We start from the raw sequence: 19,236 nt of genomic DNA, 5'->3' as shown, positions 1-19,236 counted from the left end.
CGGAAGAACCATGATATACGTTTACATGATTTTCCTTAAATCTGGTTAGTAGCAAACCAAAAGGAAACCTAAGTAATCTAATGACTTAGTAGGGGAGATTGACTTTTCTGTATTCTTAAAAATAGGCCATGGAGGTGTGTCTCCACTCTTGCCCACTCTGCCTGTGTGGTTTAGTGGTGATGTGGGAAGAAGACCTCCCTCCCTCTCACAAGCCTTTAAGAAGATGCTTTTGAAAGTTTTTTGAGACAGAGAAATCTGCTTTTTCTAGTAAATATCCTTTGGTCTATATCAGCTTTCTTTAAGGATTTTTTTTTTTTTTTTTAGAGATCAGATTGGGGTGGGGAGTCCATATTATTCTCTACCAGGAGTAGGGAGAGAGTTTCACTAACAAGAGTCCTAGGAGGACCAGTGTACCAACCCTCCCCATTAATAATGAAGGAGGTGAAGATGGTGCAAGGACTTACCTGCTTAGATCAGGGCAGAGGTTGAAATCACTTGTAGCTGGGTGACTCTTGAAATGTTTCTCAGTCTCTGTTCCGGTTCTTAGCCCGGAAACTTAAAGCCTTGCAGCCACTTCACTGTCATGCAAGGTTCAACAGAGGAATGAGAGCATTCACTTGAAAAAGGCTTTATGAGCTGTAAAATTCTATGGAACTCTGAGAGACACTTACAACTGTGGGACTCTGGCACCTAGATCCGCAGCTTTGTGTCACGTTCCTGCTTCCCTTTTACCCCAGGAACAGATGGGAAACTCGCGTCCTTCTGACTTATTTTGACCTCATGGAGTAGAAAGGAGGCTTCTGTGAGCTTATAGACACCTCTCTGGGAGAAGAAGGGTGGTGTGGACCAGACTGTTTAGAAAGCACAGTTGTTATTTATGTTTCCTTATCTCTCCCTCAGTCACCCTGCTGTGATTTTAAGGAGGGTTGGGGAGGCAGAGCTGAACCCCTGTGGTGAAGAGTAATGAGTTTCCCTAACTCTATCTGTGAACCAGCTCTTTGGAAAGCTAACCTCCTCCCGAGGCACTCACTGCTAATTAAGAGGAGGGTGGCAGTGTTGGTAGATGGCTACTGAAGCAGCTCTTTTTTTTCATTCCTTGTACATCAGCTTCTCTTTTTCTTCTTAACTCTCCTATGAGTAGTCATGCATGGGAGGAGCTGGGGAGTCTGTGGACCCAGATTTCTGGAAGGGGCACTGGAGCTGATGAATTCAGTTGGCTGCAGTGGCTGCCTGGGTGTGAGTCCCAGCCCTCACTGCTGTCTGACTGTGCATCTCTGCACATACCACTTACCCTCATTCCGACTCAGCTTCACCACCTGTAGAATGAAACAGTGGTATGTCCCTCACTGGGGCTGTTTTGAGACTTTGTAGCTCACATCATGCTGTGCTGTGCTCTGTCTGCTAAGTCGTGTCTGACTCTTTAAGGCCCTGTGGACTGTAGCCCACCAGGCTGCTCTGTCCATGGGATTTCCCAGACAAGAATACTAGAGTGGGTTGCCATTCTCTCCTCCAGAGGGTCTCCCTGACCCAGGGATCTAACTCAGTTCTTCTGCATTGTTAGCCAGGTTTGTTACCACTGAGCCACCAGGGAATCCCCAACTCACATCATGCTTGTTGCAGAATTTCCTCTCAGTAACTTGCCCCTGTAGATATTTTAATCAGTCCCACATTTATCAAACAATGACAGACCACCTACTTTGTGCAGCACACGAGGTGTTAGTAGGGAAGATTTGCAGAAAATGCCCCAGACTTTCAAAGACAGGAAAATGCCAGGGGGAACTGATTCAAACTGATTCAAAAACAACACAAAAGCCATGTCTACCAGTTATGACTCAGGAGAAGACATCTTGGGTGGGCTGGAAGACATCTTCCACTTTGCACAGTGCTTGAGCTTAGACAGCTGAAGGAAGAAGGTGGCACGAAAATCATGTGATCATAGCTTTGACCCAGAACATGGTCGAGGCCCTCTGGCAGCTTCATTTCCCTGTAGGCTTTGTTGCAAATCTGATGAACAGGAGACCTTGATCTTCTCCTCACACCTCCAACTCTGCACCTGGGCCCTCGAAGTAATGATTCCACTCTGAGAACTGCAGCCTTCTATTTTGCACCCCCCACCCCCTGCAACATCATTTTAAAGCATAGCCTTCCAAATGCCATTCCTCTTCTGAAGCCAATATATTTTTTTACAGTTGGAGTTAACTGCAGTGTCTTTCACAGCTCTCAAGTCATTGAGAAGATTAGATGTTCATTCTGCTAAAATATTGCTGCCTGAAGACTCAACTGTGAAATGCAGTTGTCGTGTGTGTTCGCCCACAGACAGACAGACACACATACGTGCTCACATACACATTATAAATGAAAAAATTAGAAAATAAGTATGTGTTTATTATGTGAGGGTAGGCTGCCTGATTATAAGTATCATTAGTCCTAAGTGATTTTGAAGATACCATAGCCAATGAGGATCTGGGCTCTACACAGCTGGTGTGTGTGTGTGTGTGTGTGTGTGTGTGTGTGTGTGTGTGTTGCACATTTGCTCACATATATGCATGAGGGAGGAGATAAATTCTCATCTAAGCAGATTATTTGCATTTTAAATTCTTAAGTCATGATTGCTGCATTGAATAGTTGGAAGTACTTTATAAAAGAGATATTACAGAGGACAGATTTTTAGAAACAGGCAATCCTTGATTCAGAGGCAGGCTTTCAACTTTACAAGTTGCGTGAACCTAAGTGAATTACTTAGACTCATTAAGGTAGACTACCTCATCTATAAAAAACTGCCTCCTCCAGGTTCAATGCACGATGATGGATGCTTGGGGCTGGTGCACTGGGATGACCCAGAGGGATGGTACAGGGAGGGAGGAGGATGGGAGGGTTCAGGATGGGGAGCACGTGTATACCTGTGGAGGATTCATGTTGATGTATGGCAAAACCAATACAATATTGTAACTTTAAAAAAAAAAAAAAAAAACTGCCTCCTAAGAGGGGAAAAGGAGAAGAGTGAAGGAAAGATAAATTAGAAGTTTGAGATTAACAGATACATACTACAATATATGAAATAAATAACCAATAAGAATCTGCTGTAGTATAGGGATCTAAACTCAATATTTTATAACAACCTATAATGGAAAAGAAACTGAGAAGTAAATATATTTGTTGTTGTGTTTGTAGTTGTGTTTAATCGTGTCTGACTCTTTGTGACTCCTTGGACTGTAGCCCACCAGGCTCTTCTGTTCATGGAATTTTCCAGGCAAGAATACTGGATTGGGTTGCCATTTCCTTCTCCAGTGGATCTTCCTGACTTAAGGATCAAACTGTAGTCTCCTGCAGCTCCTGTGTTTCAGATTCTTTACCACTGAGGAACCAGGCAACTGCATATATATAATGAATCACTTTGCTATATATCTGAAACATAACACAACATTGTAAGTTAACTACATTTCAATAAAAATTAGAGAACTGCCTCCTGCCTCCAATAACCTTTGTTAGAATTAAGTGTGATTGTATAAATAATATGTTCTTTGCACAGTGTCTGACAAACCTTAAGAAATAATATTTCCCTACCTCTTCTCTTCTATCTGTGGGGATTTTTGTGAGCAGGTAATGAAATTCTTCTCACCCTTCTCACACATGCCCTCAGAAAGCCCTGGGATTTTCTGATTTTCATCTGACTGGCACCTCCCAAGACACCTCTTAGGAGAAGGAGACAGAGCTCGAGGTTGCTCTGCAACCACCCTCTTTAACTAACCTGGAGGCAGGACCACACTGGGTGATTTTAAAAATGCAACAATTCTCAAAAGTTTCAGAACGGTGATTCATGTTTAAGATGGTCTGATAAAGCAATCTTCTAAAGAAAATCCTTCCCACTCTGTTTTGAGCATGCCCTTTTGGTTATAGGAGTAAATTTTGCAACTGTTTCAAGAATCTTTGCTCTTACCCCAAATTCATACAGAAACTGAAAAGCATCCAAATCTCTGTAAAATTGTGGCTCTCCATGTATAGATTGTCAAGTACAGAATCACTGACTTCATCAGGGTAAAGGCTTCAGTGGAATGCTAACACAGTCATTCTTGCTATAAATCAGGATTCTGAATCAAGAGCATAGAATTTTCCTCCTTTCACAAGGGGAATCTCCCCATTCCAAGTAGAAAGACCATACCTCCTACAGAATCATTTCTATACCCTACAAGAGCAAAGAATCTCTGCTCATTAAATAAACATCTAGATGTTGTTGTCGTCACTCAGTTGTGTCTGACTCTTTGTGCACCACCCCCCCTGGAATCCTTACTAAATTTAATGCATTACAGAAAACTTCATATCATGGCTATTACTCAGTAAATCAGATATATATTTTCAACCAAAAATAGCATGGTACATTGACATAATTTCAAAACTGTGTGTGTGTGTGTGTGTTATCCCTTTACAAACAATATCCTGGGCAGAACTTCAACTCCTTATTGAAGTTGGAGGCTTGGATCCCCACGTTCTTAGCTTCTTTCTTGCTGCCTGCACAGCCTTCATCATCTCTAAGGTGGTGGCTCCACCACCTGAGTATGAGGGTTGTACTGAAAGCAGCCGAAATTACTTGTGTCCTGTAAAGAGACCCTACTATACCACAAAACACCTAGATCCTAGTCCTAAGTCAGCCAGTGACTAGGTAGGTGACATGGGGCCATCACCACACCTTCCCAGGCCTCTTTCCCATATCCAGTGAAGGAGTTAAGCCATCTTCACAGTCCTCCTGTTCTGATACTCTGTTGTTTCAACTGGTTGGTTTCCATCAAGTGCTCATCTTCATAATTCCCATGTAAGCAGTGCAGTTCTTCAGCATTTTTCATTTTTCCCCATCTGTGTCTTCAACAGATGTTGATTTAGCTGTTATGCTTCAGTCTCTGCATTAGGTGCTAAAAATACTTAGCACCTACATTTATTTTAGGAAACATTCATTGCTTTCATGTTCATATATTTGAAGATGTGGTTAGCATTATCTTTACCTGCTTTATGCAGACATCCCATGTTTGAATAACATTGACCATGGTTTTGGCCACAAATCATAGGGTATTTCAGTCCAACTGAAGCAGCCATATTGCTTCCCATAACTTCAGCAAGACCCAAACACTGAGAAAGTGTCTAGAGGAGGTGTGTCTTATGCAGGCATCTATGATTGTAAATACTTTACTGTATCCCAACAGTTTATTTCCTGTCCCTTCCCTTTGTGAGATTTTTGAAGGTAATGTCTTATTGATCCCTAGGCTCTCTGCTTAACTTGGTGCCAGGCAGAGAGAAGGTGCTTTGTTCATGTTTGATGAGCAGATGAATGTGCAAATGGTTGTGATGCAAAGAAACTGAGCAATTACAGTTTTCAGTTCAAAAGCCCAAATCGCATCCCATTGCCATATGCATTCTTATTTGGAAAGCCTTTTGTCAAGATGGGCTTCCCTAGGGGCTCAGATCGTAAAGAATCTGCCTGCAATGTGGAGACCTGGGTTTGATCCCTGGGTTGGGAAGATCTTCTGGAGAAGGGAATGGCAACCCACTCCAATATTCTTGTCTGGAGTGTCCCATTGACAGAGGAGCCTGGTGAGCTACAGTCATGGGGTTGCAAAGATAATGATTCATTTGGAGTAGATGAATAAACACTATGCCAATTCTTGAGGCCAGTATTACTGAGCAGGGTCTTATTGCTTCTTAGTAGAAGGGGGCTCCCTCTCCTGAGACTGACTCAAGCTGTCAAAGGCATTTTCTCACCAAAGTGGCTTCCTGTCCCTGGGGTCCACAACCATTTTTGTAAAGGGCTAGATAGTAAGCATTTAAACACTGTAGACTGTGTGTCCTCTGGCACAACAATCATATTATGACAGCAGCTGTAGATCTGCAAATGAATGAATATAGCTATGTTCCAATAAAACTTTATTTACAAAATCAGATGACAGGCCAAATTTGGCCCACAGTTTGTAGTTTGTTGATTCATGTCCTAGCCTATGATGCAGAAGTCTTACAAAGATTTCATAAATTTCAACAGACTACCTGCGACTCATGAAAGTAGATAAATGATTACTGGAGATTTCTTGTTCTTACGGGGTTGAATGGTCTTCCTGTTCCATGCTCATTGAAAGTCCAAAACACTCTCAAAGAGATCTAATCCCCTGTTAGTTTACATTCTCAAGGTTATCTCTGCCTGCATATTTAGATCCAGATTTGAATTTTAATCTATTTCATGATTTCCATAAACGAGCAATCAAAAGCACTAACAGCCAAACCTAGTCAAAGCATGAACATAGCACTCTTTACTGAAGATTTAGTGGAGAAAAATAAAAAGTTATATTGCAGAAATGAGGATACTTTCTAATTGAACATTAAGCATTTCCAATTTTTAAAAGTATTTTTATGCCATCCTCAAGCTAGCAAGTGCCCATTGGTTGATTCTCCATCATAGTCCTAAATTTACATTAACCTACATTCTCCATATTTCTTCCTCAACTCTTCAGATGTAAATCCCAAGCCTTCACTGTGCTGCCTATGGAGCAGTTTTGGTTGCTTGGCTCTTGGAACAGCCATGCTTCCATGTTCTCCTCCACCACCCCATTCCACTTATCCAGGCATTCCACCAAGCCAAAGTAGGTCCTCTGTAAGTGGAATATGAGGTTGTTGAGTCAAACATTTTCTCTTGTGTTATGTTCACAAGCTGTTGTCCAGATACTGCCATCCAGCATTCCATTTTGCCTTTAGAAATGAATTCTTTCTTCTGGCTCTTTCTAGAGAGTCATCTGATCACAGCTTACCTCTGGGAGGGCTTCTAGGCACTTGTCCAGTGTAATTTCTTTGTTTCTAAAAGAAATATGTGAAACTTTGTTAAACAGAAATGTGTGCTTAAAGCCCAATTAGGATTTAAGATTTATAGTTAGAGATCAAGTCTAGAAGTTTTTATCTTAAAAGAAAGCAGTATTTATCAGGTTGTATAGCTACAAAATCACCATATAGCAGTATTATTATTTTTTTAAATACAGTTCATTTCTCACTGATTAAGGACTTTGAGTAATCACTGCACTAATTTTTTTATCAATAATCATTTTAGTGATCATTTCTATAATAGTTCCTGTGTATCCATGTGCTCAGTCATGTTCAACTCTTTGTGGCCTCATGGACTATAGTCTACCTTGCCCATGGGATTTTCCAGCCAAAACTACTGGAGCAGGATACAATTTCCTACTCCAGGGTAACTTCTCAACCCAGGGATTGAACCTGAATCTCTTATATTTCCTGCATTAACAGGAGGATACTTTACTTCTAGCTCCACCTAGGAAGCCAAATAATTCCTGTACTGTGTAAATAAAAGTATAAAGAGACTCTGCAGGAGGAAGAGACTAGGCAGATGTCATTTCTTTTTGAGTTGACAAAGGGCATAATTCTGGAGGGGTGGATGTGAATGAGGAAAGAGGAGAGCTCTCATAAAAGTGTTTCACTCTGATCTCCTTTTTTTTTAAAGCTTTCCTCATCTCTTGAGACATATATATATTCTATAATAAAGCCTTATGCTTATGTAACTTTCTATGTTTTTCAAAGTGCTGTCATATATCATTATATATCATTTGATCCTCACCAAAGACCTTGAACCATAGTGAAAGCACCAAGCTGTAAGTCACTTTAGAAGACTACATGCCAGTCAGCCAGGCAACTTACCTTACAGACAACCAGACTGTGCCCTGCAATGCTGTTTCTAATTTAAACAATAGAAAGACACAAGACCAGTCTCTCTCTTGCTTTCCTTCTCCCACCCCTTCTCTCTCCCTCTGTCTTATAAATATGGATCAACTGTGATGAAAAAAAAGAATTTGCAGGCTCTGTCTTGCTTCAGAGGGCCCTTTTTTTTTTTTTTGCAAATAGATGCACTGAATGAGACAGTAGCTTTGGAATTATCTTATACTGACATTAAACTATTCAGCAAACATGGACATACTCTTCATGCTGAGAATATAAGCCAGAGCTGCAGTTAATGATGAGGAATCTAGAGACTCTGGTGTGGGATCATCCAAAGTATTTCTAGAAAGGAGTATTATACTATGCTCAACCATTCTGGATAAAAAATTATTGAAATCAATCAACTATCCCACCATCTGGGTTGTGTATTTAATTTTTATAAGCAGTATGTAATGGATGGGCACTAATGGCATGTTTTCTGGCCAGTTTATAACAAATAATGGATTCATTTTCTCGTTCTCATCTCTTTTTAATGTCTGCATTTCCTTCCATATGTATTCTGAATAAAGCATATTTGGTGCTGTCCTGAAATCACATATTATCCTTTTTTGGGGTCTGCTTATGTACCCAGTCTCTTTGCATTTGAAATTAAGCCAGCACAACATTCTAATTGAAAGGGAAAGAGCTTTGGCTTTAATTACTCTCAGTAATAGATATAACAATGAGCAGGGCTCATTCACAGCCATTACATCAAGCAATAAAGTCATCAGGTGGCTGCTCTTGACACCGTGAAAGCTGTCATCCTGAAGTGCTCTCAGCTAGGGACACCCACTGTCTCACATCATAGCTGTTTTCCCATTATCCATCTTTGAGGGAGGGAGTGGAGGAGGAGAGAGTGCCTCGGTAGAACTCACTGAATGTGGTGTGGTCCAAAGGATAAAAAATGTGCAATTTGGAGACTTGGATTTACTTACTAGCTCTCCCTTTCCCTGGATGCATGATGGTATTGAACAAATAGCCCTCTGTTTCTCACTGTTCATATCTGTAAAGCAAAGATGATAATCCACGCCATTCCTAAATGAGCTATTTTTATAAACATTGAAGTACTGCAGAATTGAAGATTGTTCGAGTTTTTCTACTTTGCCAACCAAATTGCTTCCTTGGCTTTGGCTGAGTGGAAATAAGTATTCAGTTTGAGTTCCATCTAATTTTTGTACCCACTTTCTAACAGCATCAAATGGCCAAAAGGGAAATGTAAGAAGGAAAGAGAGCAGCAAAGGGAAGGACTAATCTACATACTTGATGATCAGTGTCTGCAGACTCCATATTTGTTTCAATGGATGGCCTCTATTTGAGAAAACTCAAGATGGCACCCCTCAACAATTCAGAATCATATTAGAATTTAGAAGTCTCCAGAATAGCAAGTACATTGTCAATTCCTTACCTTTCTCCCCTCCTTTTTTTTTTTTTTTCTTTAAATTGAAAAGAGCTTCTGTTGGATAAGAAAGAACAGGTAAGTATTTTATGGCCATGGAAAAATGTCTACATTGTAAAAGAGCACCGATTGCATTAAATGTTAAATAAATCATTACTCATTGACCCTTTAGGGTCAACAATTAAGTACTATGAACTGGCTTTAGCTTTGAGATGACAAGGCTTTCTCGTTATCCTTTGGAGTCTAGTCAGAGAGATGAATTGTGAAGGCAGAATGACAGTGCTGTCTGTGGAGTCACTGTGGAGTGGTGGGCTGCTCATAGGTGAGGAGGGGCATGTCTGGAGCCCCTTGACTGTAGAAGAGGAAATATTTGATGCATGCCAAGTGAGCCAGTAAGAAAGTAGAAGAAAGCAAAGCCAAGTGTCAAGGATAAGGCAACTGTCCTCCATGTGGTATGTGGTCATCTATTTAGTTATTGGCACTTTCAGAGAATATTGTTAGCTATGTGAGCAAATCAGTCCTAAAAAGAGAGTTTGCTTCCTGACCAATGGGAGTAAGTACAGATTTATTATATTTATAAGCCCATCTTTGCATGTGGTTGAGTTAGGGGATTAGGGAATTAAGAAATCTGTCTCTTGGTAGAAATTAACTTGAAAGAATAGCTCCTCTTATGCATTTACTAGGAATTTTTTTTTGTCTTTTGGTTAGTTTATTTTCTATTGATTCATACTTAATAGAGGGCCCAGTGAGACATTTGTAGCTAAATTTGTTAGGAGCCACTTCCAATTAAAGTTCATTTATATTGAAGATAAATGATAATCTGAGTTAATAGGAAAGTAGTATTCAGTGTTACCTTAAAAGTAATTTGCACAGAACAATTTAGGAGCCTTTCTAGTGCACCAATTAAGGCACTTTATGATTAAACTCCAAACTATGAAAGCCCCTCACTTAATTTGACATGCAGAGTGAAATATCATTACAGTAAGTCGCCTACATACAAACCTGCAAGTTGCAAACTTTCAAAGATGTGAACATGCTTTCCATCAGTTAGGTGTGAGTGAAATTGCAGCTTGCCCTCTATCTCCTGTTGCTGATGATCCTTCAGCTCTACCATCTCCCACCTCCACTCTTTCATCCAGTTGCTACCTCTTTTTGCCTCCTTACTTGATGCCAGCCCTTGTATGCCAGCTGTTGTACTGTACTACTATACTTTTCAAGGCATTGTACTATAGGATTGTATTGCTGAAAGGTTTAACTTTGTCTCAGATTCAAAGGATTTGTTAACAAAAGAAACCGCTCATTATACACAAATAAACAATTTCAATGTTTAATACAGAATTATCTAACTTACTTTCAATAAACAATCATTAAAAAGAAAGACAAATAGAACAACAGATACATCACCAAACTGGGTTTTTACCAACATCCTGGCTCAAACAGCACGGGGAAGTTTGTGTAACAGCAGCAATTTGGAGTTCCAATTGGGAAAAGGTCCTGGGCAGCGCATCTGCCTCAAGGGTGAGACTTCAAAATTGCCCTTTGAGGGTTCCCGCTTATAATCTCAAGCTGCAGACTATGATATTATCAGTCTGGGAGCAAATTGCAACTCTGATTTCATGTTAATGCTGTTGATTTTGTCTTGTAAATCTTGGAATGTTGTTAAACTCTGGGCATGGTTGGCCAGACCCTCTCCATGGGCTCAACAATCTCAAGATCCATCCCCTGTCTTATCTATGGTGCCTCATGGCTTGCACACACAGCAGGCAGTCAGGGCAGTGTCCAGGCAGGTCAGAAGCAAGGTCAGATGCATGCTCTGCTTTCCTCGTTTCTGATGCCTGAACAAGACTACTTCCATTTAATTTCTCTAACAGAGATTAAAAATGTATTTTTTAATGTATTATTTGTGTGTATTACAATAGTATATAGCCAATCGTACTAGTTGGGTACCTAGACTAACTGTGTTGGACTCACAAACAAATTGGACTTATATAATTTTTGTTCAGTCACTAAGTCACGCCCAACTCTTTCGCAACCCCATGGACTGTAGCCCACTAGGCTTCTCTGTCTATGGGATTTCCCAGGCAAGAATACTGGAGTGAGTTGCCACACCCTCCTCCAGGGGATCTTCCCAACCCAGGGATTGAATCCAAGTCTCTTATGTCTGCATTGGCAGGCAAGTTCTTTACCACTAGTGCAACCATATATCTGAATCACTTTGCTGTACAACTAAAACTAAGACAATTTTGTAAATCAACCATAGTTCAATTAGGAAAAAAAAAAAACAAAAAACGATCTTTAGTTAATCCTGAATGACTTAAATAAGTTAAATTTAGGCAAATTTGGAGAAGGAAATGGCAACCCACTCCAGTGTTCTTGCCTTGAGAATCCCAAGGACGGGGGAGCCTGGTGGGCTGCCGTCTATGGGGTCGCACAGAGTCGGACACGACTGAAGCGACTTAGCAGCAGCAGCATCAGGCAAATTTGAAACCAAGAAAACAGCGATGGTTGATAAAGAACTTGTAATATGGAGTATAGGTTTATTGAGAAGAATTGTAATTGCTTAATCTAGAATGAGAGCAAAAAACAGACCAAAAACTTCAGTCTTTTTCTCTGACCTACTCAGACACCATGAAAGCATGTACCATTTGCTAACGTCAAACTGATGATTACCTATTGCATCGATTCACTGAAACCAACCAGCCTACTTGATTATTCAAGCCAAAATGAGACTTTTTTTCCTCTTCAGAAAATCTCTTTGTCCTAAAGAAACTCTTATTTCCTGACGGGCCATTCATTTTTGTTTGTGACTGACTGATCACAGTCTTTGTCACCCATTGTGCTAATGACAGTTGGGCATCTCTTGCCTCCTAGAACTAGCTCAGAGATTTCTAAGCTAAGGTCCTTGTCATCCACACAGTGGGTGCACATCCTGAGTAAGCCCTGCTGAATCAAAGGCTGCTATTCACTTCTGTCCTCTCTTCCATGTGCTGATCTAACTACATGATGTTTCTAATTGGGTCCAAACACAGGACATTTCATAGACTAACTATAGTCTCTGCAGGATCAGACATTTACCATCCCCACATCATTCTGTACCTTTTTATCCTCTAAGGCCTCCCACGCTGCCCCACGCCCCCAACCTCACCGCCCCCACCCCACCCCCTCCATTTCCTGAAAATGTAGTTGTTACAAGTAGATCATCTGGGCGTGGGTCATGCACTGTTACAAAAGCAGTTAAAAAAAGATAGTGACACTGCTCTCCCTGCTAGAAATTAGCCAGGTGCACCATTATGTAAGGAGCTCAAGCTAGAGAGCACAGTAATTAAAATAACAATGAAATGATAGCTTATGCAACACTCCACAAATATGATATTTTCATTTGTAGTATTGTACAAACCAAGCATATCAGGCAGAGATGTTCTGTGATTTGCAGAAGGCCAAGGGAAAGTGAATGAGGACACTGGAATAGAGTTCTTCTGCCTCCCTCTCTTGCTATGCCAGTCAAAGGCCTGTTATGCACAAGAGGGTGTCGTGGCACATGAACATGTATGGCCGATGTCTGTCTCCTAGGATGCTACAAGTCAATGACATTTACAGCATGTGGTCTTGAAAAGGAAAGGGGAGGTAGAAAAATTGCCCACTGGCAGTAGTGTTGAATACAGTTTCCATTTTGTAGGTTCCCTTGTGATTTTTTAAAAGTTCATTCAGAAATGGTCAGATAGGATGGACAAAATCTGATCACCAAGCTCATAGGGGATTGATTATTAAATGATGGTTCATATTTTATTTAAATAACTTACAATAAAGTGATGTTCCCCATTGGACTGAATAATCAGTGATGGACTTAGACTATTCTACCATGGACAGAAGAGCCTGATGGGCTCTAGTCCATGGGGTCATGAAGAGTTGGACATGACTAAGTGGCTCACACTTTCACTTTTCACTTTTTTTCACCATGCAGGGAACCACTTTTCAAGTATAAATAAAAAGTCAATTTTGAAATAAAATGTTTGTGTTTTTATTTTTCTATTTCTTCATCTCAACCTTCCCATTTCCATTCTTAATTTGGCATGTTCTGCTTGTTGTGTGAACTATCAGCCTTCTTTAAAAAATTAGTTGGAAAGGAATTTGGAAACTGTGATTATGGTGTTTATGTTGGTCTACGAATTCTCTTTCTGTTTGCTATTTATATTTGCCATGGTATCCTGTGGACCAACCAAAGTGCGGCAACCTCCACTGTGATGCCTGAGAAAGTCCTTACAGGCTTCACTGAAAATCCACTTCTCTTTGGTCAAAAGTGTGGAAATGACCAATCCCCTATCCTTATTTAACTCAAGAGTTTTTATACAGGGGCTGGACCCATTTGATCAATGATTTCTCACTGAATCACTTGCTGATGCATGGTAAGATGATAAGCGGTGCACAGAGAGATGGGTTAGGATTTGGAGTCTTACTAAACTGCTTCCCCAAAGACCACCATATTCCACACTCTAGTAGGTGCCAGTGGAAATGACCCTCTGTGTTCACATGACTGCCTTATGATCCAGCAATCCCACTGCTGGGCATACACACTGAAGAAACCAGAAGGGAAAGAGACACGTGTACCCCAATGTTCATCGCAGCACTGTTTATAATAGCCAGGCCATGGAAGCAACCTAGATGTCCATCAGCAGATGAATGGATAAGAAAGCTGTGGTACATATATACAATGGAGTATTACTCAGCCATTAAAAAGAATACATTTGAATCAGTTCTAATGAGGTGGATGAAACTGGAGCCTATTATACAGAGTGAAGTAAGCCAGAGGAAAAACACCAATACAGTATACTAACGCATATATATGAAATTTAGAAAGATGGTAACAATAACCCTGTGTACGAGACAGCAAAAGAGACACTGATGTATAGAACAGTCTTATGGACTCTGTTGGAGAGAGAGAGGGTGGGAAGATTTGGGAGAATGGCATTGAAACATGTAAAATATCATGTATGAAACGAGATGCCAGTCCAAGTTTGATGCACGATCCTGGATGCTTGGGGCTGGTGCACTGGGACGACCCAGAGGGATGGTATGGGGAGGGAGGAGAGAGAAGGGTTCAGGATGGGGAACACATGTATACCTGTGGTGGATTCATTTTGATATTTGGCAAAACTAATACAATTATGTAAAGTTTAAAAATAAAATAAAATTAAAAAACAACACGGAAAAAAAATGAATGTGTGCCATATGCCTATAAAAAGTGTTTGTCTTATATTTAAACAATACATTATTTGTTAAAATTTGAAGGCAGTTCTACCTAGCTTGCAATAGTGAACAAAATATTCCTTATCTTTATTCCCAGAAGACAAATGTCTGTAGTTTTGTCTTTCCAGATTTGCTTCTATCCTTTATTTTGTGAAAAGTAGCCAGTTTAATAAAATGTGACATTTCAAAGTATAAGTGTAAAAAAAAAAAACTATTATCACAGTGTTAGAACCTCTAGTCACTGACAATCATGCAGGCTTTGTGTGGCCCTATGGATGCTTGATAGGTATTCGTTCATTTGTTTTGGTGATGGTTTAGTCACTAAGTCATGTCTGACTTTTCAGACCCTATGGACTGTAATCTGCCAGGCTCCTCTGTCCATAGAATTTCCCAAGCAAGAATTTTGGAGTGGGTTGCCATTTTCTTCTCTAGGGGATCTTCCTGACCTAGGGATGGAACCACATCTCCTGCATTGCAGGTGGTCTACCTACATTGGCAGGTAGATTCTATACCACTGAGCATCCAGGGAAGCCCATGCTCATTATTTATTTAATTGAACTTCCACTGTGTGGCTAGCATGGATCTAGGCTAGGGAGATACAAGCCTGAGTAAGAGAGACATGATCCTTTCCTCATGGAACTTAAAGTCAAGTTCAAAAGCAGTTGTCACTCTAATAACCTCACCAGAAATATGTAATGGATTCTAATAATGAAATTTAAAAGAGATAATTCATGTACAGGGTAGGATATGGTAGATTTCATCTGAGACCTAAGGAACAAATAAGAATAATCTAGTTGAATGGAAATGGAGAAGGGAAAGGAAAGAAAAAAAAATCCCAGTAAAGAGATTGATCACATGAAATGCTGCTTTCTAGGAAGTGAGAGTAGTATAGTGTGACAGGAAGGAGGAAAATCGCTCATCAGGAGGTGAAAGAGACAGGATCCAGACAATACGTATATTTGTAGGACTTTTAGATAACTTTACTCTGCTAACAAAGTCTTAAAGATTTTAGGGGATATCTTGTGGATCTGTGGTTTTTGGGTCCTTGAAGGAATACATAATTCCCCTGCAATGGAAAGACAGTTCTGGAGTCTCACTAATGAGCCAATGACCACTAGATCCCACCCACTGGTAGGTGACAAAGTCAATGACAGGCTTGCCTGTAGTACAACTCACTAAATTGCATGTTGCATCATGAACATCTTTTGGACAGAAATGATTCAAAACTTTCACTGGATCCTCAGAAGGGTACATGACTCAGGAAAAAAAAAATAGAACTGTTGTCCTAATAAATTCACAAATTTAATATGGTTCATCACTTTGCATCTCCTATCATTTCTTTCTTTCTTGTTTTTGTGATAAATTCCTACTATTTCTAATATTTAAAGTGAATACTAATTACTTAGGAAATTTATTATTTCCTAAGTAATTAGTTATTATATTAATAAGATATATATTAATTAATATATAATTATTAATTAACTGTAATTAAATATATAATTAATAAGATTATGTATTAAGAGCTGGTTATTACTAGAGTTAATGAATTTAGTAAGTATCCAAAATGTTTTGTGAGTTCCATTCTATAAAAGTGTGTGTATTTATTATTTCTATAATTGCTTCTTAATTAAAACTACCATATGACCCAAAAATCCACTATGGGGCATATACCCTGAAGAAACCATAATTGAAAAAACACATGTAACCCAATGTTCATTGCAGCACTATTTATAATAGCTAGGACATGGAAGCAACCGAGATGTGCATCGACAGATGAATGAGTAAAGAAGTTGTGGTACATATACACAGTGGAATATTACTCAGCCATAAAAGGAAAACATTTGAGACACTTCTAATGAGGTGGATGAACCTACAATCTATCTTACAGAGTGAAGTTAAGTCAGAAAGAGAAAAACAAATATTGTGTATTAACACATATATATGGAATCTAGAAAGATGGTACTGATGAAACTATCTGCAGAGCAGCAATGGAAATTCAGACAAAAAGCACAGATTTGTGGACCCAGTGGGGAAGGAGAGGGAGACACAACTGAAAGAGTAACACTGAAACATATACATTACCATATGTAAAGTAGATGACCAGTGGGGATTTGCTGTTTGATACAGAGAGCTCAAACCCTGTGCTCTGTGACAACCTAGAGGGGTGGGATGGAATGGGAGGTGGGAGAGAGATTCGAGAGGGAGGGGAATATATATACCTATGACTGATTCATGTTGATGTATGGCAAAAACTAACACATTATTGTGTTATCCTGCAATTAAAAAAAAAACAAAAACCTCCTTTTAAAAAAACAAACAAAAAAAAAAAAAATAAAAGTTTCCACTGGATGATGGGCAGGTGATCACTTCCTTCAACTGTGGATCCAGACTTTGTTTCAAGGCTTCTGACAGTAATCTGTTCCTTTCTGTTCTTTGAACCCCCAAAGCTAACTTTCCCCAGATGGTAGGTAATACCAAAATTTATGCCTCTTTAGTTCCATGTAACAGGCATGTGACATGTGTCCACAGGCACAGTGTCCATTGAGATGCTGCCCTCTTGAAGGTCATTTTCTAACTGATGCATTTATAGCCATGATGAGGACTAGAATGGAGAAGGAAATGGCACCCCACTCCAGTACTCTTGCCTGGAAAATCCCATGGGTGGAGGAGCCTGGTAGGCTGCAATCCATGGGGTTGCGAAGAGTCGGACACAACTGAGTGACTTCACTTTCTTTTTTTTTATTTTATTTTATTTTTAAACTTTACATAATTGTATTAGTTTTGCCAGATATCAAAATGAATCCACCACAGGTATACATGTGTTCCCCATCCTGAACCCTCCTCCCTCCTCCCTCCCCATACCATCCCTCTGGGTGGTCCCAGTGCAGTAGCCCCAAGCATCCAGTATCGTGCATCGAACCTGGACTGGCAACTCGTTTCTTACATGATATTTTACATGTTTCAATGTCATTCTCCCAAATCTTCCCACCCTCTCCCTCTCCCACAGAGTCCATAAGACTGTTCCATACATCAGTGTCTCTTTTGCTGTCTCGTACACCAGGTTATTGTTACCATCTTTCACTTTTCACTTTCATGCATTGGAGAAGGAAATGGCAACCCACTCCAGTGTTCTTGCCTGGAGAATCCCAGGGACAGGGGAGCCTGGTGGGCTGCCGTCTATGGGGTCACACAGAGTCAGACACGACTGAAGTGCCTTAGCAGAGGACTAGAATATAGTGCTTGGGAGAGTTCTCTCTCTTTCCCTTCTTCCCTATTTTTCTTTTTCTCTTTTCCTGTATTTTCAAATTGCTTCAGTCTTTATGGGGATTTTTTTGGCAGATAAAATTCTTCTTAATATCATATAATCAGTTGATCCATGACACAGTGACTCTGGAGGGTTATGGCAATGCTTTTGTGCAAATTCTTATGCCAAGAAATCCAGGAGCTAAGTCCGAATCCTCAAAAATGTGTAGTAACCACCTACTCTGTGAGAGGGGTTGGAGATACAAAATTATGAATCATAGTCCTTGTCCCCAGAGGTCTTCCAGTCTACTAAGATGTGATGGGATATATTTTATAAGTGATTAAAATAGAACATGCCGACTAATGTCATAGACATAGTAATTTAAATAAATTAGCATTTATTAATTGTTATTGATGGGGAAACAGTGTCAGACTTTATTTTTGGGGGTTCCAAAATCACTGCAGATGGTGACTGCAGCCAGGAAATTAAAAGACACTTACTCCTTGGAAGAAAAGTTATGACCAACCTAGATAGCATATTGAAAAGCAGAGACATTATTTTGCCAACTAAGGTCCGTCTAGTCAAGGTTATGCTTTTTCCAGTGTTCATGTATGGATGTGAGAGTTGGACTGTGAAGAAAGCTGAGCACCAAAGAATTGATGCTTTTGAACTGTGGTGCTGAAGAAGACTCTTGAGAGTCCTTTGGACTGCAAGGAGATCCAACCAGTCCATCCTAAAGGAGATCAGCCCTGGAATCTCTTTGGAAGGAATGATGCTGAAGCTGAAACTCCAGTACTTTGGCCACCTCATGCGAAGAGTTGACTCATTGGAAAAGACTCTGATGCTGGGAGGGATTGGGGGCAAGAAGAGAAGGGGACGACAGAGGATGAGATGGCTGGATGGCATCACTGACTCGATGGACGTTGAGTCTGAGTGAACTCTGGGAGTTGGTGACGGACAGGGAGGCCTGGCGTGCTGTGATTCATGGGGTTCCAAAGAGTCGGACACAACTGAGCGACTGAACTGAACTGATATGATAGACCCATATGGGACTTCCCACGTGGCTCAGTGGTCAAGAATTCACCTGCCAATACAAGAGCCGCAGGAGCCTTGAGTTCATTCCCTGGTTCAGGAAGATTCCCTGGAGGAGGAAATGGCAACTCACTCCAATATTCTTGCCTGAAAAATTTCATGAACAGAGGAACCTGGTGGGCTACAGTTCATGTAAAAAAGTCAGACTGAACACGCATAGCCTAACAGCCTATAGACAATATAAAGATGAATAAGAGGAGAATGATGCCTCCTAGGAGTAGGGCATGTAGAGGCCTTTTCAGTAATGTGTAATGACTTTGAAAATAGACTTATGGTTACCAACCAAAGGAAAAAGTGGGAGGGAGAGATAAATTAGAAGTTTGGGATTTATATATACACATTACTATATTTAAAATAGATAATCGACACGGGCCTACTGTATAGCACAGGGAACTCTACTCATTCTAAGATAACCTATATAGGGAAAGAATCTGAAAATAATGGATATATGTATAGCTAAATCATTTTGCTGTATACCTGAAACTAACACAATGTTTTAAATCAGCTATTCTATATACTATAT

The 19,236-nt window shown here is 40.1% G+C and overlaps 1 protein-coding gene and 1 long non-coding RNA gene across 7 annotated transcripts in view; one reads left to right on the top strand and one right to left on the bottom strand.

Moving 5' to 3' along the window:
• The window catches only part of LOC133257174 (uncharacterized), a 54,834-nt gene extending 54,220 nt beyond the window's left edge, over positions 1-614 (bottom strand). For all 3 annotated transcript variants that reach the window (XR_009739436.1, XR_009739434.1, XR_009739437.1), the window contains exon 1: positions 465-614. This is a non-coding gene — a long non-coding RNA (uncharacterized LOC133257174). The remainder of the gene's footprint in view (positions 1-464) is intronic.
• The window catches only part of CTNNA2 (catenin alpha 2), a 1,363,902-nt gene that overhangs the window by 633,626 nt on the left and 711,040 nt on the right, over positions 1-19,236 (top strand). The gene's annotated exons all lie outside the window — the stretch shown is intronic.

This window comes from Bos javanicus, chromosome 11 (assembly GCF_032452875.1).
Source record: "Bos javanicus breed banteng chromosome 11, ARS-OSU_banteng_1.0, whole genome shotgun sequence".
NCBI classification, from domain to species: domain Eukaryota; kingdom Metazoa; phylum Chordata; class Mammalia; order Artiodactyla; family Bovidae; genus Bos; species Bos javanicus.
The sequence above is the reverse complement of the archived record's forward strand: the minus strand, read 5'-3'. Positions and strand labels throughout refer to the sequence as shown.